Raw genomic sequence first — 26014 nt, forward strand, 5'->3', positions numbered from 1 at the left:
TTGAGGCTTGGTTTGTTCTTCTGCTCATGAATTTCATCGCCTGTCACGTGGTCTGCATCTACATCTGCACTGAATTTCCTGCTGAGTCTACCGCTACCAGTGAATGAACATAACCTCGGATATCTGGGCACGGAAGACATCATCATCATGTCCATATATAGTTGGACATCGACACTGACGTACGTGATCGGTAGCCCCTTAGCGCACATTTGTATTTAAGTTGCATCACCAAGGCGCTTCCAGAGGGCACGGGGAATTAGCTAGAATGAGGTGACCGCCTAGAGTACTATCTGCTGTCTTGTGCAGCTTGCTATTTTCGCTAAGGAATCAATAAGTTCAAACAGTAGACGAACCACGGAGGAGACACAATGACAGGCGCTACCCAACGCCAACGACTACTTTATTCTTCGTGGTACACCGCTTATATAGACCTGAGGCCAGACTTGTGCAAGCAGACAAGAATCCGACATGTCATCTAGTCCAAGTTAAAGTCGCGAGCACAGAAACTTACATTCGGCTTCGTGCAAAGAAATAGAAGTGTTGCTAATACAGTCTTTATCCTTTTCCTTGATATGAAAGGCTTCAAGTGCCAATCGCGTGTGTTCATTTTGAAGCGAAAAGCTTCACTACGCGGGTCAGAGCTGAGCTGGTGAGTTACGCGCATGCGCGAAACCAAGTGACATCACGCGCCGCGCAGATCGTCGCTCCTCGCCGCTGCCGAAGCCTTCGCCGCCACCGATTCCGTCGCCTGACTATTCTAGCCTGACCTTTCGGCGCAGCCGCGCGCTACTGCGCATGTGCGTCGCCTCCTCGCCCATTGTTTGACCTTTTGTTGCAGCCACGTGCTTAGCACAGATGCGCTGCGCTCTACTACGCATGCGCAAGGAGGTAATATAATACGCTTGCCAGAGAATAGGCGTGCCCAGTCGACATGGAAGGGAAGGAGAGTGCGGCTGCGGCTAGAATACGCAGAAAAGCTGAGAAACTAAATTCGTCCGATCCAGAATACTCGTTTGGGAGTTGTTTGTTTTATTACGCAAGCTTGCATAAGGCATATTATTAAAACCCATGTAAATTATCTCCGTAAGGAATCAGAGAAGGCTCCTGCTCTTATGTCGGTGAGCCATTTGGAGAAGTCCTCTTCCCTTGTTGCGGTTAGTCCCACTTCCTGCAGAATCTGTGTCCTTGATGCCCTTGCCCCTGCACAAGTCCACAGCAGGTGGCAAACATCCACTTGTGCTGCTTATGCTTGGGAGTTGGCTGCACAACAGCGAAAATACTATAATGACAATTCAGTTTTTCGCTTGTATATTCAGGCTTAACCAGAGCAGCCACTGCCTAATTTTGGTTTTGCTTGAATTGATGTCTTATCAAATCGCGGTGTACATTTGCATGCAAGAATGTGTGACACGAGATGAAAACCTTTGCCATCTTTCTTCTTAACATTTAGCGCATGCACCCTGAGCCGCTCATCAACGCAGCGGTCAGTCTGCCCGACGTAAATCTTCCCACAGGAAAGTGGGATAGAATACACCATTCCAATGGCGCATCAAATGTGGGTAGTTGCAACCACGCCGTCCATCACCGCACGTGCGGATGCATACTTAGATAGCTTCTTCGGAGCAGAAAACGCCAGAGGGATAGAATGCTTGTTTGCCATTTTCTTCAAATGGTGTGAAACCCTATGAAAATAAGGCACCACCACTGGCCTGAACGTTTCACGTTCGACCATCGACCTCTGACTTGGCGTTCGGTATTTCGCATATGAATCAGGGCCTCGACAACACCTTTTAAGAGCGACAGAGGGAAACCTGCTGGCAAAAACTGGCGCACCTAATTGTCAGAACTTGCCTGCATTTTGATTGATTCAAACACATTTATTAACAGCCCTGTAACGCAATTTTGCTGCTGGCATTTGTGCGGGCATCTGGCCCCATCACAATCACGGCGGCCAAGGAGGGTGCTGGTTCGATTGTGACTGACATCTGCCGTAAAGCTTGGCTCTGGGGTCTTAAGCCAAAAAACTCTCCAAGCTCTGTCCAGAGCATAGCGACGGCCTCGTTGTCAAGAGATAGCGGAAGGACCCATTCGATGTAGCTGGCCGGGCGGATGGCAGTTGGAATATTGGCGTGAGCCCTGATTCGAATCTCAGAATACGCTTGACAGTCCCATGCTATATGGGCAATGACGGGGTTAACGAAGTATTAGTTGCGAGGCGGAGGACTAATGTCTGCCTGGCCCCCGATAACTCCTCAGGCATAGCGGGAATGAGGCGCGCCTGCTCCTTAGCGCGTTCCTCTCTTTCATCGCGGATGTTCTCAAGGGATGTGCTTTTGCGCCGTCACTTCCTCGCGATTGCTTTGAAGGTCGAGGGTTCCAACGGGCAGGTGTTGTTACCCGCTATGGTGGAAAGTGCGTCCGGCGAGGTTGACATTTTGCGTGCTGCTGCTCGCCTCGCTGTTGGCACACTCGTTGCCTTCAATGCCTGAATGTTGAGGCACCCAAGAAATCGTCGCTGTAATGTTTAGCTTAAGATTGATGTCATCAAATGTTCCTAATAAATCACCGGTTATTTTAGGGTATGTTGACGGACTCGAGGTCACTTGTCTGCACACTTCATACGCGCGAGATCAGTTCGTAAAGGTATATATATATATATATATATATATATATATATATATATATATATATATATATATATATATATATATATATATATATATATATATATATATATATATATATATATATATATATATGCACACTTCATGCGCGCGAGATCAGTCCGTGTAGGTATATATATATATGCAGATCAATCAAGGGGAAATGAGGGTGCTCGTTATAATTTTTGAATGCACACTTCATACGCGCGAGATCAGTCCGTGTAGGTATATATATATATATATATATATATATATATATATATATATATATATATATATATATATATATATATATATATATATATATATATATGCAGATCAATCAAGGGGAAATGAGGGTGCTCGTTATAATACATGAAGGAAAGAAGCCAACAGTCGGCGAGGCCAAGGAAAGCGTTGGGGATGGTACTTTATGTCGTTTTCTTTGTAATGTTTACTTGGATAATCACAGAAATTAGTAATGTAATCTGTTTAGGGGGAAGATAATTAGACACAAAGTAGAAGATATATATATATATATATATATATATATATATATATATATATATATATATATATATATATATATATAAACTCTGTGCTTTGAGTCATATTTTGGCAAGGTTTGTAGGATTCACTGCGCTGCTATTAAAATTCTGCAAGCTCTACTTCCACAGTGCCGACGTCATCGAAGATGGGCAGTGTGGATGTATCCACCCCACGGTGGACGAAATCGACCCACGCCACCGTTCAGATATACATGGGAGCATCAATGTCGCTGTTATTGGAATTGGCTGTGGAAAGTATTGGAAGTGTTTGAAAGGTTGTGGAAGTATCCATACAGGATTTTCTGAGAGCCGATTTTATGCATGAAGACACTATTCCCTTTTTCGTTATTTTTGAATGCGCGGACTTGAACGGAAGGAGATCTTTTTCTGCGTGCGGTTAATATTCCCAACCTAGATGGCGTTCAATGATTTGGAGCTTAAGGTCAAAGAACTGCAAAACATTTATCTGGGGTAACTCGTGAGTGAAATGTAGATCTTGTGCGTTTTGCTTAAAAGCATTTAAAACAATATTATTCGTATCCTGGTAGGAAGAGTCAGACTTTAAAACCAATAAAAAGTCATCAACGCACCTAAAACATTTTCCACCTTTCTTGCTTCAAAAATATGGTCTAAGGTCTAGTCAATAAAAGCTTTAAATATATATCAGAGGTAACGATATAAAAAAAGCACGTATCCACTACTATGCCAATAAATTTGCTGACATTTATTATGATCCTCAAAAGACATGGCGCATTGTAAAAAGCTTACTTGGCAAACACCATACAGTTTTACCTGCTGAATTAAAGAATGATAACCAAATGTACGGTGGTGTGGCTCTCAGTAATGTGTTCAATAGACATTTTTTAACTTTTGGATCTTTTACTACTTCTGGTTCTTACGATTTCGATAAGTATATTCAGTGCAACCTGACTAAGTCCGTGTTTCTTTATCCAGTCACAGAAACCGAAATTGTCGACCTAGTTAATGACCTTAAAAATAACAGTTCATGTGCTTTCGATGGTATTATGGCAGCACCAATCAAAGAGGTTTCTGATATTCTATCTGAAGTGTTATGCCACTTAACTAATCAGGTGTTATCTACAGGAATATTTCCAGATAAAATGAAAATTGCTAAAGTCATAGTTCTACACAAAGGTGGTGCCGTCGATTGTATCAGTAACTATCGCCCAATATCAGTCCTCGCACTGTTTTCCAAGGTAGTAGAAAAAGTAATTAATCTAAGGCTAACTAAGCACTTGACTGAAAATGCCTCGCTCTCTGCAGCCCACTATGGTTTCCAGAGAGGTAAGTCAACTGAATCTGCTCTATTATTCATTAAAGATAAGATAGCACATACTATAGACATGCAGTTGTGTACTATAGGAATTTTTTTGGATTTCAACAAAGCTTTCGACTAAATTAAGCATGAAATACTTTTTGAAAAACTGCCACACTACGGAATAGGAGGCGTCGCACTTCAACTGCTTTAAAGCTACTTGTCAAACCGTTCTCAGTTTGTCGTTATAAATGATTTTGCCTCGGATCCTGAATTCATAAAATGCGGTGTTCCTCAAGATTCCATCCTAGGCCCTCTATTATTTCTTTTATATATAAATGATATAATTGCTATCCCTGGAACTTCCAATATCTTGCTCTATGCCGATGACACGAGCGCCTTTTTTTCCTCGCCAAGCTTACCCTCTCTAGTGTCTGCAGCTAACAAATGGCTTGAAGATCTGTCGAGTTGGCTTTGTGCAAACCAGCTGATGTTAAATGTTAATAAAACAAAATATATAATTTTTTCCGCTGTCAATAAACCAATAAATAAAAATATCACACTTTCCTTCCAGTCTGTCTCCTTAGAACGTGTTTCAGTGCATAAGTATTTAGGTGTTCTATTTCACGAAAACCTCCGCTGGTCTTATCATGTAGACTTTGCATCCAGCAACACAGCCCGATACATAGGCATACTGAATAAATTTCGCCCGCTTCTGCCAATGCACTTGAGGAAGCAACTATATTTTTCCACTGTCCAGTCTCGTGTTCAGTACTGCCTGTTGGTATGGGGAGTGGGTACAAAAACCAACATGGAAAAGATTTATATTTTGCAAAATAAAGGCCTCCGGTTTATTTACAACCTGTCTAGATATGATTCTGCGTCTGCATACTTTAAACTAAGTAATATATTAAGTATTACAGCCCTCTATAAACGACGATTATCCGAATTTATATATCGACAATACAAAACTGACAGTAATGCGTTTTTAGCTACGTTTATCAACACAGATCCACATTACGTCCTTAGAAATGTGAACTTCATAAAACCTCGCATAAGGACCGGGTATGGTATGCAGTTAATTCACTGGCAAATCCCTAACCTCTTGAACTGTTATCCTGACATATTTTATCTACTTGAAGAATCATCCTCCTTGTTAACATTCAAAAAAAAAAATTAAGATGTACTTTTTGGAACATACGTGATTATTTGTTTCCTATTTCCATTGTGTAATACCAATTGCTGTTGACACTGTTACCTTGATGTATGCTAAAGATTGAATTTTATGTGTTTTGCCCCTGGTTTGTGTTTGTATTACATTCTCACATATGACTGACTATTTTGTGCTGCTCTGTGCCCGCTGCGTTGTGTTGCACATGTCATTTGCGGTGCCGAAGGCCCAGTCAGGTGACTTGTACGTCACCTTTAGCCTCGGTCCCACGGCAACAATTGTATTTTTGCTACAAACTGCAATAAACAACTGGAGCAACAAAAGGGACCCGATGCAAATACCATTCCGTTGTAAATACGGCTGGTCGATAAAAACAATAAATGTGTCCTTAAGGTAGAATTCCAAAAGATTTAAAAAGTTCCCCACAGAAAGTCCGACAGCTTTCTGGAATGCAATTACGCCTTTTTATTCAATACATGCTTTGACAGAAATTAAAAGTTCACGCTGCGGCGCTGAGTAAAATGAACCTTCAATGTCAATTGACAAAGCATACCAGATCTGTGTATTGCTCTTCAATACCGCACAACTTCATCAGAATTCTTGGTCCTGACTGTGCATTTACCACAAGCAATTTCAATTTCGAAATGGCTTACACAATGCTACCAGCACCCAGATTCACTGACAATACTTCTGAATGGTATGTCCGGTTTGTATGTTTTTAGCTTTAAAGATAAAAATCAGCCTCTACTGTTACCTATGTCCTTTGCGAGCGAAGCCAGTTGCAGGTTGTTGCAAAACTCGATGAGCTTAGTTTCTATCTAACTTCGCCTTTCTTAACCGCCACAAAGCTCTTTAACTGAAACTAAGCAGAGTAAAGCCATTTGATTTTAATCACGTCTGAACTTTGCTATGCTCCAATGTGATTTGGTACCAGGTTGCTATAGTGTTCGCCTGCCACTGAGGTGCGCTATAGGGGCGTCCACTTTTATGGCGAACACGTGTGAACGTGGTCGTTCTTTTCATGGCGTCAGTGCATCCGACTTCTCTTCGAAGCAAAGTGGATGGATGGGTAGATGTTAAGAGCATCCCCTTTAAACGGGATGTTGATAGCCGTCGCTCAACCTTTCTTTTTATGCCATTTAACTTAGACAACTCTTCCACTTTAACTACTTTACTTGTAGACACAGGTTATCTTTAAATACTCTTGTTCAAAGTTGATTTAGCTTCCATGCGTCTCCGCCCTGATATTCACCCCATAAGCTTCCAAACGAAGCTTGCTAACCTCTACCGTCGTTTCATCGAGGCTTCCTTTGTTACCTCTAAACTCCAGGGCCTCGGCTAGAGCTACTATGTCCGCACCAACATCTGGATGGATGCTGCCACACTCCAGTAAAAGATGTTCAGGCATCTCCCGCACAGATCACAAGTTTCATCTTCTTGACTAGAATTCCTTTTGTAGCTTCGGGTTCAAGACACCCTGATCTAACTTCAAAGAGAAGGCCGCTGCCTCTTGAGTTATCTTAGGTTTCCTTTTGAATCCGAGTTCTTTCTGTAAATGTCTAAAGTTGTTGGCTTTTTTTTCCACTGAATTATATCAGTTTTTAATCTCTGCGTTCTTTACCTGTCATTTAATGCTCTTCATTTTTCTTCGTGCCTTCCTACATACTTGCAGGTTAATAGTTTGGTCCTTTTCCGCCACTGTGAGTTAATGCCCTTTAGGTATAAATATTTAAATAATTTACCTGCCCACCTATTGTCGCCCATTTTGCTGAGGCGTTCTTCGTACAATATATTGCTCTGAGCCTCTCGTGCCTTGACAGACGCTCAGGTAATGTCTCTATGTACTGCGTCGCTCGTTGCTTTGCCGTGGGCTCCAAGTGCTAGCTTTCACACAGATCTCTGATTTATTTCTAACCCCAACCGGACCCACACTGCACTAAGCACAAAACCGCGTTCCCAAAGGTAAGCCCTGGTGCCATTGTTTATTTCCAAATACATTTACGTACTTGATATCTGTAGTACCCCCCGAATGCTCTATGCTTCATTATCGCGGCATCTCTTCGTCCCATGAGAAGTGGCAGCCCATGCGAAGCATGACCTTCAGGTCCGTCTGTGCACGCTGCTTTGCTGTGATGTGCGGCCGTGTGGCAGGTAGCAGCGCTTTGAAGAGAACTACCACTTCCTTGCATGTTCACCTTAAGAGTGGACGACCCTGCACTTTTCAATTACGAGTCAAATATGCAACTTACACTTAGCGGCCGAATGTTCCTGGTGGCGCTGCAAGGCCACTGAATAAAGAAGGACGACGATTGAGATAACGTGGTCGAAAAAATGTGTAATGATAGCATGCTTATCACTATACTTGTTTCGATAGTCTCACATGGCAAAATTAACCTTTCACGCCATGGTCCTTTTTTGTTTTTGTGTGCAGCAGAACAGCGGAGATGTTTACAGTGGTAATAGGTTTGTAACAGTCAAGATGATGTATGTCGGCGAAGGGACTCTGCAGTTGAGACAAGAGTTTTGAATACACGGTCAGTTCTTGACCTATATTTTGAGTACGTACAGAAAAATTAACGTGGAGTGAATTCTACTCGCTTGGTGACAGTTTAAAGCTCTATAGGTTCCTTGCGTAGCTTCCCGCGTGACTCAAAGGCCTATCTTGTTAGTAGAAATTTAACATTAGATTGTCTAGAATCACAGTAAGAATTCAACTTGAAAGACAGACTTCTTTATGCGAAAGAGATGTAAGCGGATAGGCTAAGTCAGCGAACTTGGCGCCAAAGTGCCGAAAGTGAGAGTAAAGTTCCAAAAAGCTTCTATGCTCTTTCATATATTTTGACTCTCCGACACATGACAACTTCATTCTTCTGCAGGTTGGGCCTGACAAGAACAAAATTTAGGCAAAGGCGCTAAACCTAAGTAACTAAAGCGATAGTTTGGACGTCTGACGAGATGGGTTCAGGTTCTTTCGAGGCCTCGGTGGCAAGTTTCTCACGGCCCGCCTCTCTTCGTCCTTGTGCCGCAGCTCCTCTGCAAGCTACGCCCACTGGATGATCTGATTTGGCCTGTCGTCTTTACAATAACGATATGATGAAGTCTCTCACAGCGTTTCTCGAATGTATTCACTGTATCTAAGCTTGACCTGGGAAGGTACGGAGTGATTAAGCACCGCATTTCAGCAGCCGACTCGCCACCAAAGCACAAAGGTGCTATAGAATTCAGGATTCAGAGAAAAGAAATAGGTGGGAATAAGATATAGTTGACAGAGGTATTGCCGAACACCCAAATTCTCTGTCGGGCTCACTTGTACTTTTAGCTTAGAAAGAAGATGATTCTTTTAGACTGGTGATAGACTATCGGACCGTACGTTTTTTTTTCTTCACAAGAATATATACCTACCCATTGCCACAAGTACAGGGAATTCTTGCGGAGCTTGGATCAGAGAAATATTTATAATCATGCAGCTCGCATACGGGTTCTGAAGGATCGAAATGGATGAAAAGCATACCGGAAGGACCAAAAATAACACCCAATCATGCCATGTTCGATCGAGATGCATGCCGAACCGACTTCATCAACCCTGCTGCCGGGACGAAACTGTAGACATAATCTTGGTTTGTTTACTGAGAAGGGGGATTTTGGTCTGCGTAGGCAATATCATTTAGAGCAGGACTTTTACCTACCACTTAGAGGTCATTGAGCAAGTGGTAGAGTGGTAACTCTGGCTTAAAAATTACGGAACCGTTCTTAAGTTGCTTAAGCGCGGAAATGGCGAAAGCCACTTTACAGGACTATTTTCATTAACTCCATCGTCATTGTCATCGCTGCCGTTATCATCATTACGGCTACTATCAATTTTATCATTATCAACTAAATAAGCTATAACGGCATCGCTACTGTTATGATACCACTAATTGCACCGTCGTGTCATCGCTACTGTTATCATTATCAGTATCACTAATTGCATAGTCATTGCCTTTGTTACTATCATCTTAATGCTAGAGGAGGATTACGATATATTTGTCACGAGCCCATCGCTTAGGAGCAGTGGTTTGCGCGCTTGGTTGGGGACTGGAGGAATATTGGTTCGATTCGAGGCGGAGAAAGACCTTTTCTCTAAGTGCCAGTGCAAAAGGCGCTTTCTGGTCACACTTTCAGTGCACGCTATATACGAGGCAAGAAAAGCTTTCTATTAAAATTGAAACCTTCCATGTGCCAGCTTCTTCAACAGCGAGATACCTCGGACATATCGTTTTCGTTGACAAGGTAACACCGTCACGAGGCTAGCTGAGTAGCATCCGCTACTTCCCTAGGTCAGCAGCAGTGCGAGTATTGGGCGAGTTTTATTGCGAAAGCAATACTACTATAGCTTTCGAGCCTTCAGCGTAGCGCGGCGGTAGCCACGTCTTACCCACGTGACGCTGTGACGTCACACCCCACGTGACAATAGGGTGAGAGCTGGTGTACCAACTCAAGCGGTCGACGTAGCGCGGCAGTAGCCACGTGCTACCCACGTGATGCTGTGACGTCGCACTCGACGTGACACAAAAGAGAGATATGGGCTCCCAACTCGAGCGGTCGGCGTGGCGTGATTGGAGCCACGGCTCAGTTGGCAGGAGCTGCCAACTCGTGCCTTTCGTTTCACATGGGACGGTTATGTAAGAATCAGCCTGCTAGGACCGTGTCATTCACGTTACCCCTATAGGCCACTAAGGCACGTTCATACGGCTTGGTTAAGGCGGGGCGTTATGTGTGGGCTGAGGAAGAAGAAAAAGAGAACTCTCGGTCGCCCGCAGCTAATGCTTCCGCTCAATATTTGGTTTAGCAGCGTTGAACCCTTGTAATTGTTTTTTGGTCTAGTTGAATATTACCGAAGGTTTGGGCGAAAGTTTGCTCGAATAGTAAAGCCGCTGACTGGGCTAAGCGCAAGCGTGCTATAGGTAGCGTTCGATAAAGTGAAATAAAAGTTAGAAACGATCTCCTTGTTATGATATCAATATTCCAGCCAGCCTTTCATAGTGTTGACCGGCGCCGCAATGTTTGCAGCCGGCATGGCGCTTCGATTTCGAGACAGAGCACAAGCCTAGTAAAGTGCACGCTATGCGGACGCATTAAGCCGAGGTAATTTGGCGCGCACAGTGAATAAGTGTTGTCCGGTGATAGATATATGCATTACCGGGCAGCAAAACGACAAAGCACAAGGAAAAAATACTTTACTATATTTCGGGCCGAATAGTCCATGACTATCGGTTACTTTGTTGACAACTAGGGATCGCTAGGAAAGCGCACGTGGCTTACACGGTCAGTAGGAATGCTAGCTAGGCATGGGAAAGAGTACTAGCGCTAAAGTCGATGGTGGCGCACTTCTCAAAGCCATTTAGCGGCGCCTCATAAGCGGGCCATTTTGGAGCGATAAAGACGTGAATGAAGTTGGAATACTGCCACTACTGGCAAATCATATGTTCAAATATTTGAGACCTTCGCCAGCTACTGCTTTTGCCTGTAACAAAAACACTAAAAAAACATAAACGGCATCCACTTCAGGAATTCGAGGCTCTGCGCGCATTTTGAACGGTTAGCACGGATATCTTAGACCAACTTTCAACTATGACAACCAGAAAAAAAAAAATACGGCGGAAACCGTGGCCCGCACCTTAGTAGAAACCGTCGCTGTGCGCTACAGGGCCCCGAGGCTCTTCCTACGGACTACTAGTCAAACTTTTGTTTCGAGAATGATATAAGATGTACATGAGCTCTGTTGCATCGATAATAAAAAGGGCTGGCCCCTTCTTACCGCACTGCTATAACAGTACTGTGAGCGGCTTAACCAAACTGCCGGTAAGATGGTCTACGTTTCGCAAATTGTTCGGGGTTGGAGACTTACCGTTACGAACTCCTCCCTGACTGCCAATGAAGTAAAGCGCGCTATTGCAAAGCTAGTATACAAGGTGCCCTGATTCAAGTGAAACGATCGATATGAAAAGGTACTCCGATGTCACCGATTCTATTCAACTTGTATTTGTAACTCCTGTCACATGATACTTGTTTCTGAGTGCATCAATGGTTCAGAACTCCTCGTCAAAGAACTAAGCACTTTCACATGCGCGGATGACGCCTATGCGAAGGCGCAACCTTTGTTTGCAGGTCGCAGAAACTATCAGTGGTGGTTGTCTGGCCAGCAAGCAGCTTCTCGCAATTCTCCGGAGTGGAGCTAAACATCTAGAAAATCCCAAGGCGCTTGGCTACGACGAGGCTGGAACAAGAAGCCCTGCAAAGCCTTCGGAATAGAGTGGAGCGATAAAATCCATCAGTACTTAGCGTCAATCCTGACGTGGCTACTACCATCACGAACAAGGGAAAACCGAAACTAGTTGCCACGGAAAGGAAGCTTTAGCCTTGGCGACCGAGATACATAGCAATGTTTTGAGAGCCTATGTAGTAACGCGGTTGCTTACTAGGCGTTGCTGTACTGAGAGTAACCACTATTTTAAGGGGCTTCATGGGTAGCTGCACTAGTCATAACCAGTTCTCATATGGCGTTCTAAGACCCAGGTAGCCAGTCAGAAAAACTACAGAAATATATCTGTTGTTACGACCAAATTTCTGTGCGGTTTTTGACCGGAAACTTGTTGTGACAAAAGAACCTTCGGTAGTAACATCAGAAATGTCTGTAGTTACAACAGAAAAGTACTACAGAACTGCAGAAGATAGAAATATACTACAGAAAAACTACAGAACTACAGAATATTTTGTTGTAGTTTTGACACGGTGCTGTAGTTTTTTTTTCGACTGGGTACTGTCCTGGAGTAATCTGTTCTGTATCGTGGAGGCAAGGTGAGGCTAGTCAACATAGAGATTAAGCCTATCGTCCAGAAGACTCGTTTATTTCCGGACCAACCGGATGATTTTCTACTGGCAGCAACGCAGCCCTTCGGCTTGGAGCACGTGGCGCCGGGGCTATCCCCAAATAAGCCAATCTAAGATTACATGGGAATCAGGTCATCCTGCAAAATGCTCTGGGGCTGCTGCAAGGGCTTTGCTCTTGAGAATACCGGCTTTCTGTAAAACTCGCCAGCCTTACCGCGACCTATCGAGGCAAGTTTTTCAACCATCATTATATTGGCAACCAACCACAGGTGTGGCAAGACATATTCTCAATAGTTCGAGGAGACTAGTCTTTACATCGGGCTCCACGAACTTGTTCCGTTTCAATGCAAGCATGCGTATTACCCGTGAAAAACTGTTAGGAAGAGCTGGGTTTCTTCCTAGCATGGAATGCAAACTACTTCCTCTGTGGCAAGCGGAATACCCCGTGCACGTTGTAATATGGTGCCATTTTCTGGAATGAAGTGCGCAATTTTTGGGCATTACTTGGCGATGTCGCTTACGCCTTGACACGCCTTCTGAGTGCCCACTGTTCCCAAAGTGTGAGCTGGTGCTCGCAATGTTTCCACACCAAGAGAACGCCAGCTCAGAATGTTATGTTCCACCGAAAAATACAACCGAAAGAGACAATGGTTTGGAAGCGATTAATGTGACCGAAGAAGCCCGTTATTCCTGAATAGCCCACATCAGAAAATAGGGCGCTCGGCGCTTCTATGGACCTGAAAAGCAAGGCGCCTGTGGGCTGTGCGCTGTCAGTGCACGTTCCAGAACTCTCGGTAGTCGAAATTTCCAGAGCCCTCATTTGCGGCATCTCTCATAGCCCAAGTCGCTTTGAGACTTTAACCTCGTAAAGCTATGAACCTAAACATGCAATCAACCCACTGGACTGCCTTGAAGAATAGTTGGCAGCTCCCAAGATGGAACGTTTTGCAGATAAGACGACTACGCAGCACCTTTAAGAATTGGGCTGCGTGGTACAAGTGCCGCGCACATCAAGCTGTTGCACATTTCTGTTCAACTGTCTTTCAGTTATTGAAAAGAAGAAATACACATATCTTTGCCGACTTTTGAGTGAGCCGGGGATGAGTCATGAGAAGGCGTTGGCGAAGCAAGCAGGGGTCTCATAGTACGTTAATACAAATAATTAGAATTGTTAAGCTCGTTTGTTAGACTCATTAGACAGCGATTGTGGGCAGCACTGAATATTTACGAAAAAGTATCCTAGAGACTTGCATAAGGTTGATTGCACCAGTTAATCTGGCTCTCCAACGTGAACTTCAAGACACATTTTTTCTCGACAAACAAGTTGTAAACCATATCCCTGCGCTTCCAGCTCCCTTTTTGGCATGTTACTTCCTTCGTCCGCCCCATATGCTAATCCTGTTGTCGATAATATACGTATAGAAATCGCTCAATAATTGTACAATAAATGCACAAGGTAATGCTATAGCGGCGATGAGGCAAAGCTTAATGGCGTATACCACATTTCTGACAGACGTAGAGTTGTTTGCTTAGAACAGTCAATGTAGAACTACGAATATTATTCTCACTCTTAAATTTAGTAATATCCGTTAAACAGTCACATATACTACTGAAATATGTTCGGTACACAGTAGAGTAAAGTAAATATATTTAGAGTCGCGGCAGGCCTCATTTAAAATCATGATGAAAAGAAATATTTCCTCGAGGGTATAATACGAACACCACTTCATTTTTTAGCCATCTGAAAAAGCTAATAATAAACAATTTTGTTCCGTTCAAGTGTTACAAACCCTTAATGTATAACTTTGAAAGCATTCAGTTAAAAAAAGAGATGAGTATTTCAACATAAGAAAAAGAAAATTAACGACGGAGTCAAGTTTACTGACACAATGCTTGGTGCTTATATTGCCACTAGGCGCAGATTTCAGATCTGTTTTTTTTTTTTTTTTTTTCAGTCCTATAAACGGAATACTGGGTGAAGAGTGTTTGAAAACAGAATAATAAAGCTTGTATCTATAGCTGCATTCTGTAAAATCTGTCACATGTGTCCTTTTCCCGTAGTAACAATAGGAAGTTTAAAATGTCTTCGCGTCCAAAGCTCTAAGCGTTGTAATGCATGAGGTGCTATAAAGGCACTTAATTTTAGAAATTGAAATAGTGGCGGCAGTGGCTCACGGACGCAGGCTAACTGCGCCCGTGTGTTTTTCAGTTGGAGATCGGCGCTTTGACGTTCCAAGGGAAGACCTATTGCGTTGCCTGGGAACCAGGCTGCACTGAAAAAACCGGCTAGCGTGCATCGATGGCCTCAAGGCCTCCTGTGGCGTGCTACAGCCCCTTTCTTGGATTTGTACCTTGACTCTTCCCGCGTACGAACGTCACCGCTGCGTCCGCCATCTGTGGGCAACGGACGCAAATTCCTTATCATCGGTGGCTGATGGGCGTGGAACCATTGGTGGAACTGTTCACTTTGGCCGAGGCAGCTGCGGCTTACGTACGCGGGCCAGAAGAAACGTCTGCCAGAAACCCGAATGCGATGTACTCAATCAGCAAGCACTGAATCCTCGCACAGCTGCCACACCTTTGCTTAGTTGCATCAAAATATTGCGGCGTGTCATCCTTACTGTCCAAATGACCTACTCGGCTACGTTCAGAGGAGCAGTCGAACGGCGCCGCTTCCACCGGCGTTGTCCGAAGCGCTCCGCATTTGTCAGTCACCTTGACCACTCCCCTCGTATCGCAGAGAAATCTGTTTACTGAGGTTTTTGACGGCTTACCTCTGGCTCGTGCTGCGATAGGCTAAGTTCTTTTTATAGCCGCGAAAACAACGCTGGACGGTGCGCGTCGTGATCGCAGTAGTTACTGAAACTCGCCGGGCTGCTCTTCGGCAGCTCGCTGACTAAGTGAGGTACTTTCTCGCCGAATGAGTGTGCCAAATATCTGAAATTAATTTAAAAAAGACCTAGATCAAAGTCCATATGAAACAAGTAAGTGCATGTATAATTACCGCGCAACTAAAATGAATTGCAAAACATAACAAAGCAGCTGTTGAACACATGATATCCCAGTTAGGGAGTCACGCGGGTGTTGCCGTGAGGTGCGCCGCAGTATGTCTTCTTTCTCAGTAGTTTGCTCTGGTGAACTGGTGCCTGATCATATCGCTAACTGGCCCTTTACGGCAAAACGTCTGATTGATTTATTAATTGCGCATCATAATTATTTGCACTTAATTACTGAACCGTGATAAAAAATTGATCTTCTGCAGAATCAAGTTGTATAGCATTGGATAGGTTATGTCGAGTTTAAATGTAGTTCTAATTATTTCCTGTTTAGGTAATTGATGGAAATTGAAATTTACTCTAAAGCATCGTTGGAGAGCTTAAGTTGAATATAAATACTCATTGCCTTTCACTCATTGTAGATCCTGATTACTATAATTGTGATTACCATAAATTACCATAATTACGCAAAAACCAGTGCCACTGGGAGCCAGCGCCCCAGCGCCATACCTGATTATGGTCCCAGTATGACGCTGGACACTGGGCGCACTGGGACGCGGCATACTGGGACGCTCCTCGCTGGCGGCACTGTTCGCCCGAAAAAAAAAAAGGCGTGGGATAAAAATTAAAAAGTAACGAAACAAGTTAGATACATAAAAAAACCTTTAAAAAAAGTAAAAAAAAAATTTACTGCACCAAGCGTGCCTCGAACTAAGTCCCTAGGTACTGTTGTGCCGGTGGGGTTATCACACAGTAGCCCACCGTCAACAGGGTTGTGCCAAGGAGTTGGTAACGCAGCGCTCGTCACCCGTTTCGTGAACGAGGGCTGTCAGCTCCCTGGGCGGTAGCGATGAATCCGAGTCGGCGTTGGTGAGATGAAGAAAAGGCTTTATACACTATTTACAGGTATTTACACAACAAGATCGGCTCTGGGGCCGAAAGCTAACATAGCCGTACGCGACTGTTCTCGCGCAGCGACGGCCGGGGAGATTCCGCCGCGTCCGCACTGTCAGGGGGCGAACTGCTCCCGATGGACGCTCGTGACGAACTCACACTCGGAGTCTCGAAAGGAAGCACTTGAGACTCCGTTGCCGAGAACCGTTGACGCTCAAAATGGTCTAATCCGACGGCAGCACTTTCGCAGGGCCAACGGGAGAGCTTGCTGCGCTCTCGCTTCAAATATGCCGCGGGGCGAGAAGGGGTTCACCGTCAGGGCCACGGCGCGCCGTGCTGTCTGGACGTTCAGCTCATGTAGAAACACGTCGCTTCTGTCCCTTTGGTACGGCTCGCCTCCAGTGCATTAGTGCTTTGCAGAGAAGTATCCACAGTTTGTGAAGGAGGCGTTCGCCGAAGAAGTTTGGCGTCCGGCTGAATTTCTAGGCGGCTTTGGCCAGGCACAACAGCACCCCCGCCATCAGACAATGCGCCGGGAAGACGAGCTGCTCGCATGTGGCTCGGATGCCGGGCGCGCTCGTTCGCCAGGTTCCTCCAAGCTCACGTACAGTGTCCGGGCGCCAGGTAGCCTCACGTGCCTCGGGTTCCACTCGCCAGGTCAGGATCTCTGCCGACAGCCTTGTTGCCGGGGCATGCCGATCAACTTCGCTCGAGTCGCTCCGATGCCCTTGCCACTGGTAACGGTAGACTGTTCTGCGGCTTGCAAAACTGACCGACAACAGGCAACACCCAACACAAGCAAGTACCCTCGGTCACCCGCCAAACACCAGACAGAGGCAAAATTTCAAATTCAATTAGCTAAATTGTTGTCCCCTTTTTGCTCCCACTACAACAAGAGACAAATGTATAGGATGCAGTACACAAGGTTCAAACAACAATTTTGCACATTAATGGTACATTAAATAGCAAAGAAGAATAATAATCAGTAATGGAAAAGAGTCTCCTTGAAATCACTTGGGCCGTAAACCACAACTGAGGAAGTAAGGAGGTCATTCAATTTTGCCCAGTCTGCCTAGAGCATTACCGTTAGCGACGAAACGCTCGTCGAAGGTAGCTATGTTTTGAATGCATGACTCAAAGCATCCGAGTTCGCATTGTGCTGCTCTTTTCCGCAAGCGGCAGAACGCGTAGCAGTATTCGGGCGGTTTGGCTCTCCTCCCTCCGCTACAGCTTCGGCTGTCCATTTCTCTGCGAGACCTTTCTTTCCACTTTGTGCGTGAGAGAACAGACGAGCACAAGTTACTAGCTTTGTTGAAGGATCTGTCTCGTTCCTTACGCTTTGCGCACCAATAGCGCATTTTCTCAGCACGGGTGCATTTGTGCCGCTGGGATCGCCGTTTCTTTTCCTTTCGCGATCGTTTGCGTTTTCTCACCTTTCGGTGACAGCATTCTTTCATGCACCTGCCTTTCCGCTCTTTTCGGCGGCTGCACTTGAATGTTTGCTTTCTTTCTTTTGGTGCCAGCTCTTTCAAGCTGCCGGTAACCGGAGATAGTATGGCGCCGACATCGTCGGAGTGCGGCGCCGCGCCTGCATCGCGGTCAGCAGCGCATGACTCACTGCCAGTCGCGTCCGAACAAGGACAAGGCTCGCTCACGCCAGCCCCCAAGCTAGGCATATCCTCTGCAGGCTCGCCACTCAAGTTACACTGATCCGCCGGTGTGCAGCATCGCTCAGCGCTAACCGGCGCGCGATCACGTTCGTCCGACAGCAGGGGCGCTTCGGATCGCATGAGGTCCATGTTCGCACCAGGGTTGTTTTCGCCAATACAATTGAGCGCGTCAGGACAGGAAGATTCATGGCTCCTATCTAGTCGCTCGCCGTCGACTTCACAGGTGTGGTTCTCGACAGCGTCCGCGTCATGGGCCTGCCTTAGCTGTTCAACACTTGTGAGTTGCGCAATTTCCATGAGCACAACTTCGTTTTTCTGTGTGTCATGATCTACGTCGACTCTGACTTCGGACATTGCCAGTTTGTCGTCTCCCAGCCTGACTACATCTCCGTCACGCCTGACAACTTCTGCTTCTGAGTTGTCAGGCGGTTGATTTACTGCCAATTCCCCACTCTCGATTGGTGGAATCGGATTGCTTACAGCTACGTGAGGCGGCGTGCAGGACGGTGTCACTGCGGATTTCTTGCCGATGGAGTCGGCTCCAACCGTCTCAGCTGCCAGTGGCTCGACCAAGGTAACCCTAGACACTTCTGTTCGAGACTCGATCAGCTCGCTGCTGCGGTCGCTTTGCTCGGCCGCTTCCCCAAGCTGTGTCTCATTCTCAGGTGCAAGCACAATTTGCTCCGAGACTTCCTGACTGTCTAGCCATTCGGTTACATCGGCTTTCAATTGATACGCCAAATCCAAGAACGTTTTGGTACAATTTTTCTCACGCCGATACCTGTCCCCAAGCTCTATTGGTGATAGCCGATGTCTTTTCAGTAAAGACTCTTTCAAGTAATCGTAGTTTTTCAAGTCAACGCCTAACACGCGCTTGATTTCTTCCGACACCTCGGCGGAGAGAAGAGCCACCAATTGTTGTGCCCAAGTATCTCGCTCGAAGCGCTTACTTTTGCAGACACGCTCGAAATCTGCCAAATACTCTGCCATATCCTCATCAATGAGGAATGGTTGCAGACACTCTCGCGGCTTCGAACTGTTACCTTGAATGGTAATTAGAGCGTCATGCCTTTCAACACTTTTTTCATCTGCCGAACGCTCGAGCTGGATAAGCTTCTTTAAGCGGGCCAACCGCTTTTCGCGTTCTAACCTACGCTCATCGCGCTCTAGCCTTTCACACTCATCGCACTCTTGGAGCTCTAGCTTTTTACGCTCCTCACGCTTTTGGCGTTCTAGTCTTTCACGCTCATAGCGCTCTTGGCGTTCAAGCTTCTCACGCTCATAGCACTCGAGTTCGTGCTTTTTACGCTCTTCGCGCTTTTGGCGTTCTAGCCTTTCACGCTCATCGCTCCTTTGGCGTTCTAGCTTTTCACGCTCCTCGCGCTTTTGGAGTTCTAGCCTTTTGGCTTCCTCCTTACCTTCTCTCTCTTGAATATCATCCCAGGCCTCTGCGGCTTCCTCAACCGTCACTTCTTCTGCCTGCATGATCTCAAGAATATCCTTTTTCCTTTTTGTTGAGCCCAAATCGATGCCCAACTCCTCACAAATTTGGAGAAGTTCTTTGACCTTGTAACTCTCCATCTTTTACCGGCCTCTTGTTGTTTGCCTTTTTAGAATAGTGTACTATACGTTCGCTATCTCGCTCCTAGCAAGAGATGCGCAAGCCTTTCTCACACTGATTCCCTTCTCAGCATCCTCTGGTTTTCAAAACACTTCCTATAGGCTTGAAACACGCAAGGTTAACACAATGCTACGCTCAGCCTTTCTCTAAGCTACCCTGTGTGTTAGAGAAGTCTGGCGTTTGAGGGAAACTTCAGGTACTCACCGCGCCGAGGTGCCTGACGCCGGTCGATCCCGCAGCTGCCATCCAATGTTGTGCCGGTGGGGTTATCACACAGTAGCCCACCGTCAACAGGGTTGTGCCAAGGAGTTGGTAACGCAGCGCTCGTCACCCGTTTCGTGAACGAGGGCTGTCAGCTCCCTGGGCGGTAGCGATGAATCCGAGTCGGCGTTGGTGAGATGAAGAAAAGGCTTTATACACTATTTACAGGTATTTACACAACAAGATCGGCTCTGGGGCCGAAAGCTAACATAGCCGTACGCGACTGTTCTCGCGCAGCGACGGCCGGGGAGATTCCGCCGCGTCCGCACTGTCAGGGGGCGAACTGCTCCCGATGGACGCTCGTGACGAACTCACACTCGGAGTCTCGAAAGGAAGCACTTGAGACTCCGTTGCCGAGAACCGTTGACGCTCAAAATGGTCTAATCCGACGGCAGCACTTTCGCAGGGCCAACGGGAGAGCTTGCTGCGCTCTCGCTTCAAATATGCCGCGGGGCGAGAAGGGGTTCACCGTCAGGGCCACGGCGCGCCGTGCTGTCTGGACGTTCAGCTCATGTAGAAACACGTCGCTTCTGTCCCTTTGGTACGGCTCGCCTCCAGTGCACTGGTGCTTTGCAGAGAAGTATCCACAGTTTGTGAAGGAGGCGTTCGCCGAAGAAGTTTGGCGTCCGGCTGAATTTCTAGGCGGCTTTGGCCAGGCACAACAGCACATACCAATCATTAGCTCAGCACTCTAACCACTCGGCCACGCCGAGAACTGGTTTTTCGATAAACATTTTTGCATTTTATGTCATGAGCCGCATTTATAAGGTTGGGATTTCATGTTTCGTAGTCTACACGCCATTGCTACCGCTCTAACAATTGCAACTTCTTGATCATTTTAGCTTGCTGACTGCTCTCACGACTTGCAACTAATGTTCTGGGTGCCTATGCGCGCTATTTTGTGCACTGGAATTATTTTAACATGTGGAGTTTGACATCGCTGGCAAATTTACCAACGCCGGCTTTTGGGTGGTGGTCTACTACCGTGGGCGTAATTTTCGCTGAACACGGAGCTTTAGTAGAAGCCTTCGAGGAAAAACGTACGACCAAGCTTCAATACCGGCAAGCGCCGCAGCGATGACCCTAATTGCGTGTAACTAAACCTTATTTATATGGAAACGTTGCGGGAAGCGTTGCGATGACCGAGGGCTCGGCTGCTTGATACGCAGAGTAATAAGGAGCGCAAAAGCTTGAGAAACACGCCAAATATTATGTATTACAAGCGCTGTATGTTGTTGCTTTTTCCCTCTTGGACCCATCGCTCGGTAAACTACTCTCTTCCTCGTTTTAGTTTTTCTTTCTGCTGTTGATACTGGGCCGTGGTGCAGGCTACGCTCGCCTGCGATTGAGCCCGCATTGAACATTTTGACAGTAATCATTGTGTTAGAGTGCCCTTAAGACCAGCTATGAAGTTGGTTATGCATGGTAGCCCACATTATTCAATTCCAGCTTGAGTAGTGCGTTAATCGTCAGTCTGTCATGAGATCGAGGCGCGGCGATCGTTGTCGCTCTCGAAACGCTCGAAACGACCTATCGAAACATGGAAACTCTAGAAAAAAGATATTGCCCTTGTTTTCTTACAAATGCGCAACGACTTCGCAGCAAAAAGCGCTTGCTTGAACCATATTTTTCATATGCCCCCCGATGGTCGATTGAAAGTACGCTGTTGCCCTGTTGGCCCCTGAGGGATGCTACTCCGGCTGACGCCGCAGGCCGCACCGGCTATACTGGGGCACTAGGACCAGTGCGGCCCAGCGCACATACAGCGCTTCTCCCAGTGCATCGCGGATGCCAGCGACACACCCAGCGTCAAAAGGCTAATACCAGCGTTTTTCTCCCATCGCACCAGTGCAGCCAGTGTCTTCCCGTTACTGCTCCAGTGAATATCGCAGACCTCCAGCGTGCCCAGCAGATCCAGTGCAAAACCAGCGCGAAAATCTTACTGGTTTCGCACTGGAGACGCTGGTTTTTGCAATAGGGGATCCCCATAATTGCCAGAAACTGCAGATAATATTGTCACATTAGGCGGTGCATACGCATAAGGAAAGAAGAAGAAGACTCTCGTGAGTTGGAGAGAAGACGACGTTCAAGAGCGTCGGCTGGTGCCTACAGAGAACGTCTGTTTGAAAACCTTGTCTTCGGTGTCCGCCCTCTGCTACAAGCTGAACTACCCCGTAACACCTTGGTGGAGGTACTTTCGATTCCCCTTGCCACAGCTCCTTGTACTTTCGCGCCAGAAACCTGGATTTGCGCAGTAGACGTAATCTCCCTGAGCTCACCCCACCGACTACCACAGTAAGCATGGCATCCCAGGATGCATTACCCGCTACGGAAACTCCAGCTGCCCCCATGGTTTTAACCAAAATCCGTCATCCGCCTATCTTTAAGGGCGAAGACAACAAGGACGTTGAAGATTGGCTCGACGAATATGAAAGGTGCAGCAAGATTAACCGCTGGGATGCTAGCATAATGCTTGCAAACATCATCTCATATCTGGCGGGAACGGCGAAGACCTGGTTTACCAATCACGAACAGGAGATGCCTACGTGGGACATCTGCAAACAAAAACTGCAGGACTTATTCGGCAAACCAATTGGGCGAGCTCTGGCAGCCAAAAAAGACCTGGCTACTCGGGCTCAATCGTCAACCGTGTCATACCTGGCCTACATACAGGACGTTCTCGCATTGTGTCGAAAAGTGAATACCTCCATGACCGAAGATGATAAAGTGGTACATATACTTAAGGGTATCGCTGATGACGCATTCAATATACTTCTCTGCAGACTGCTCTACGGTGGACTCAGTCCCGCAAGTCTGTCGCCGTTTCGAACAGGCGAAGCAGCGCCGCATCGTCCACCGGTTTCAGCGCCTTCCAAACACGGCGACTACATCCTCATGTGACGACTTGCCCACGTTACAGCAGCCTTCAAGTCAGAATAATCTCACTACCATCGTCCGCAGAGAAATCGAGGCCTTGACTCCTGTTACACATACGTCACCTCCTGCACAGGCAACAATAGCTATGATACAGGCTGTTGTCCGCCAGGAATTCGCTAATGTGGGCCTCGTTTCAAATCCTGCCCCACCACCCCCTGCACCACAGCCAATCCCAGTGGTTGCTGCTGCTGCCACAACCCCGCCCTACACACCGCGCTACCCTACCCGCAATCCTGCGGAGTGGCGCACATCTGACGATCGGCCTATTTGCTTCGTCTGCTGTCGAGCTGGCCATACGCCCCGCTATATCCGCAGCCGTCCGGCTCCCCCCTCTCAACCCTATTACAGCCCTGTCCGCCATAACTATTATGCACCACGACGCGTTTCTGTCACTCCAGCACATCTTCGTACTGAGAACACAGAGCAAGACCGTCGTCCTAGCCGTTCTCCATCGCCTCAAGCCCACCATTCCCGATCACCTACTCGTCGCCGCAGCTTGTCCCCAACGTACCAAGGCACCTACTCGGGAAACTAGGCAACGCAGCGCCCGGACGTGACGCTGCGTTACCAACCCGGACAGCCAACTGTGTTTCGACCATCGCACCACGCCGCAACCTGATCAATGTCCTCGTAGATCGAGTCCCTGTGTCCGCTCTCATTGACACTGGAGCCCATATTTCAGTTCTTTGTTCGTCGTTCCGCCAGCGCCTCAAAAAAGTTCTTACGCCCGCTAACACCTCTACAGTTCGTGTTGCTGATAGAAACACTGCTGCCATCATCGGAATGTGCACTGCACGCGTTAGCATCACCGGCCACCACGTCCCTGTGCTCTTCGCCGTCCTTACTACTTGTCCTCAAGACGGGATTTTAGGCCTAGACTTTTTAACAGCCCATTCCGCTCTCATTGACTGTTCCTCCGGACTTCTGCGCCTAGCCCTGCCCTATTGTGTTCATGACCACAGTGCTGACCAATCCCAGCCTCGCCTCCGCTCCAGTACACTTACTCGCCTACCTCCCGAGGCGGCAGTATACGTGCCCATGTCACGTTTTCCCTCCCTTCCTGACGGCGACTACGTTGTCAACCCCATCACCGACGTCACTCTATACAGCGCAACATCGTGCTACCTCATAACATTGTACACGTCGAGAATAACCTCACCTACATTCCCGCACTCAACTTCAGCATGTCTTCACAAGTTCTTCCGGAGGGCATTTTCCTTGCCGAGCTGTCGCCTTTGTCCAGCTTTACTATTTCTGCAGTGCTGTCCGACCGTCACGCTGAGGTACCTGCACAACCTGTCCCATCACATAGTCCGGAGGACCGCATCTCAGCCATGGTTGCCTCTGACCGGCGTCTCGAATATGCCAGCGCCCTTGCCGGCCTTTTGCGGTCATACAGCGATATTTTTTATGTCGGTAACGGATCCCTGGGCCAAACGTCCGTCGTCACACATCGTATTGATACTGGAGATGCCCGACCTATTTATCGACGGCCTTACAGAGTTGCTCTTTCCGAACGCAGGATCATTCAGGAAGAAGTAGAGAAAATGTTGGCAAGCAACATTATTGAGCCGTCGAGCAGCCCCTGGGCGTCTCCGGTAGCACTCGTCAAAAAGAAAGACAACAGCTGGAGGTTCTGCGTTGATTATCGACACCTAAACAAGATAACAAAGAAAGACGTGTACCCTCTTCCAAGGATCGATGATGCTCTCGACTGCCTGCATGGTGCTAACTACTTCTCCTCCATCGATCTCTGTTCTGGATATTGGCAGATCTCCGTTGACGAAAGAGATCGTGAAAAGACGGCATTTGTCGCCCCGGATGGCCTCTACCAATTCAATGTGATGCCTTCCGGCTTATGTAATGCCCTTGCGACATTCGAGCGTATGATGGACTCCCTATTACGCGGGCTCAAATGGACCACATGTCTATGCTACCTCGATGACGTCATCGTATTTTCATCAACCTTTGAAGGCCACCTCCATCGTGTTTCGGCTATTCTTGGCGTCGTCAGACGAGCTGGCCTTCAGTTGAACTCCAAGAAGTGTACCTTTGGTCGCCGGGAACTCAAGGTCCTAGGACATTTAGTCAACACCCATAGCATCCAGCCGGACCGCGACAAAATTCGCGCTGTAAGGGATTTCCCTAAACCGAAATCTAGCAGCGACGTGCGTAGCTTCCTCGGACTTTGCTCATATTTCCGGCGATTTGTACCAAACTTCGCAGAAATAGCCCATCCGCTCACGCAGCTTCTGAAAAAAGAGGTCTCCTTTACCTGGGGCCACGAACAATCGGCCGCCTTCGTCGCTCTTATTGCCCACCTCATCGGTCCGCCAGTGTTGGCTCACTTCAATCCGTCAGCGCCCACAGAAGTACGCACCGACGCAAGTGGTCATGGAATTGGTGCCGTTCTCGCACAACGTCAGCTCGGGTTACCTCGCGTCATCGCCTATGCCAACCGACTCCTCTCTGCGGCAGAACAAAATTATTCCATCACTGAACGTGAGTGCTTAGCCCTAGTTTGGGCCATTACAAAGTTCCGCCCTTACTTGTATGGGCGGCCATTCACGGTAGTCACTGACCACCACGCACTGTGTTGGCTTTCTACACTCAAAGACCCTACTGGCCACCTTGGACGTTGGGCCTTGCGCCTTCAGGAGTACAATTTTTCAGTAGTTTATAAGTCTGGCCAGTTGCATCGAGACGCCGATTGCCTGTCCCGCCATCCAGTCGACCCGCCAAGCCAACCGGAATGTGACAATGACGCTTGCGTGCTCTCCTGATTTCTCCAACATTCGCCATGAGCAACGCCAGGACCCTCAGCTTCGCGAAATTATCAATCGCCTCAGCGCCGATCGCAATGACCCTTCCCTTCGTTTGTTTGTGCTCCACGACGGCACCTTATACCGGCACAATATGCGACGTGATGACCCCGACCTTCTACTAGTAGTCCCTCAGCACCTACGCTCAGCCGTCCTTCAACAGCTTCACGACGTTCCTACAGCGGGTCATCTAGGCGTCTCTCGCACATACGACAATGTGCGTCGTCGGTTTTTTTGGCCAGGCCTATATCGCGCAGTCCGCCGCTACGTAGCTGCTTGTGACCGCTGTCAACGCCGGAAAAAGCC

The 26014-nt window shown here is 47.1% G+C and overlaps 1 protein-coding gene across 1 annotated transcript in view; it reads left to right on the forward strand.

Annotated features, from left to right (window-relative positions):
• The first annotated feature begins 933 nt into the window (after positions 1-933).
• Positions 934-26014, forward strand: part of LOC146174635 (neprilysin-1-like) — a 244341-nt gene continuing 219260 nt past the window's right edge. Inside the window, exon 1 of the mRNA XM_084583822.1 lies at positions 934-1118. The gene's annotated coding sequence lies outside the window, so the exon portion shown is untranslated. The remainder of the gene's footprint in view (positions 1119-26014) is intronic.

This window comes from Amblyomma maculatum, chromosome 11 (assembly GCF_055883805.1).
Source record: "Amblyomma maculatum isolate TAMU_Amacu chromosome 11, ASM5588380v1, whole genome shotgun sequence".
Classification (NCBI taxonomy): domain Eukaryota; kingdom Metazoa; phylum Arthropoda; class Arachnida; order Ixodida; family Ixodidae; genus Amblyomma; species Amblyomma maculatum.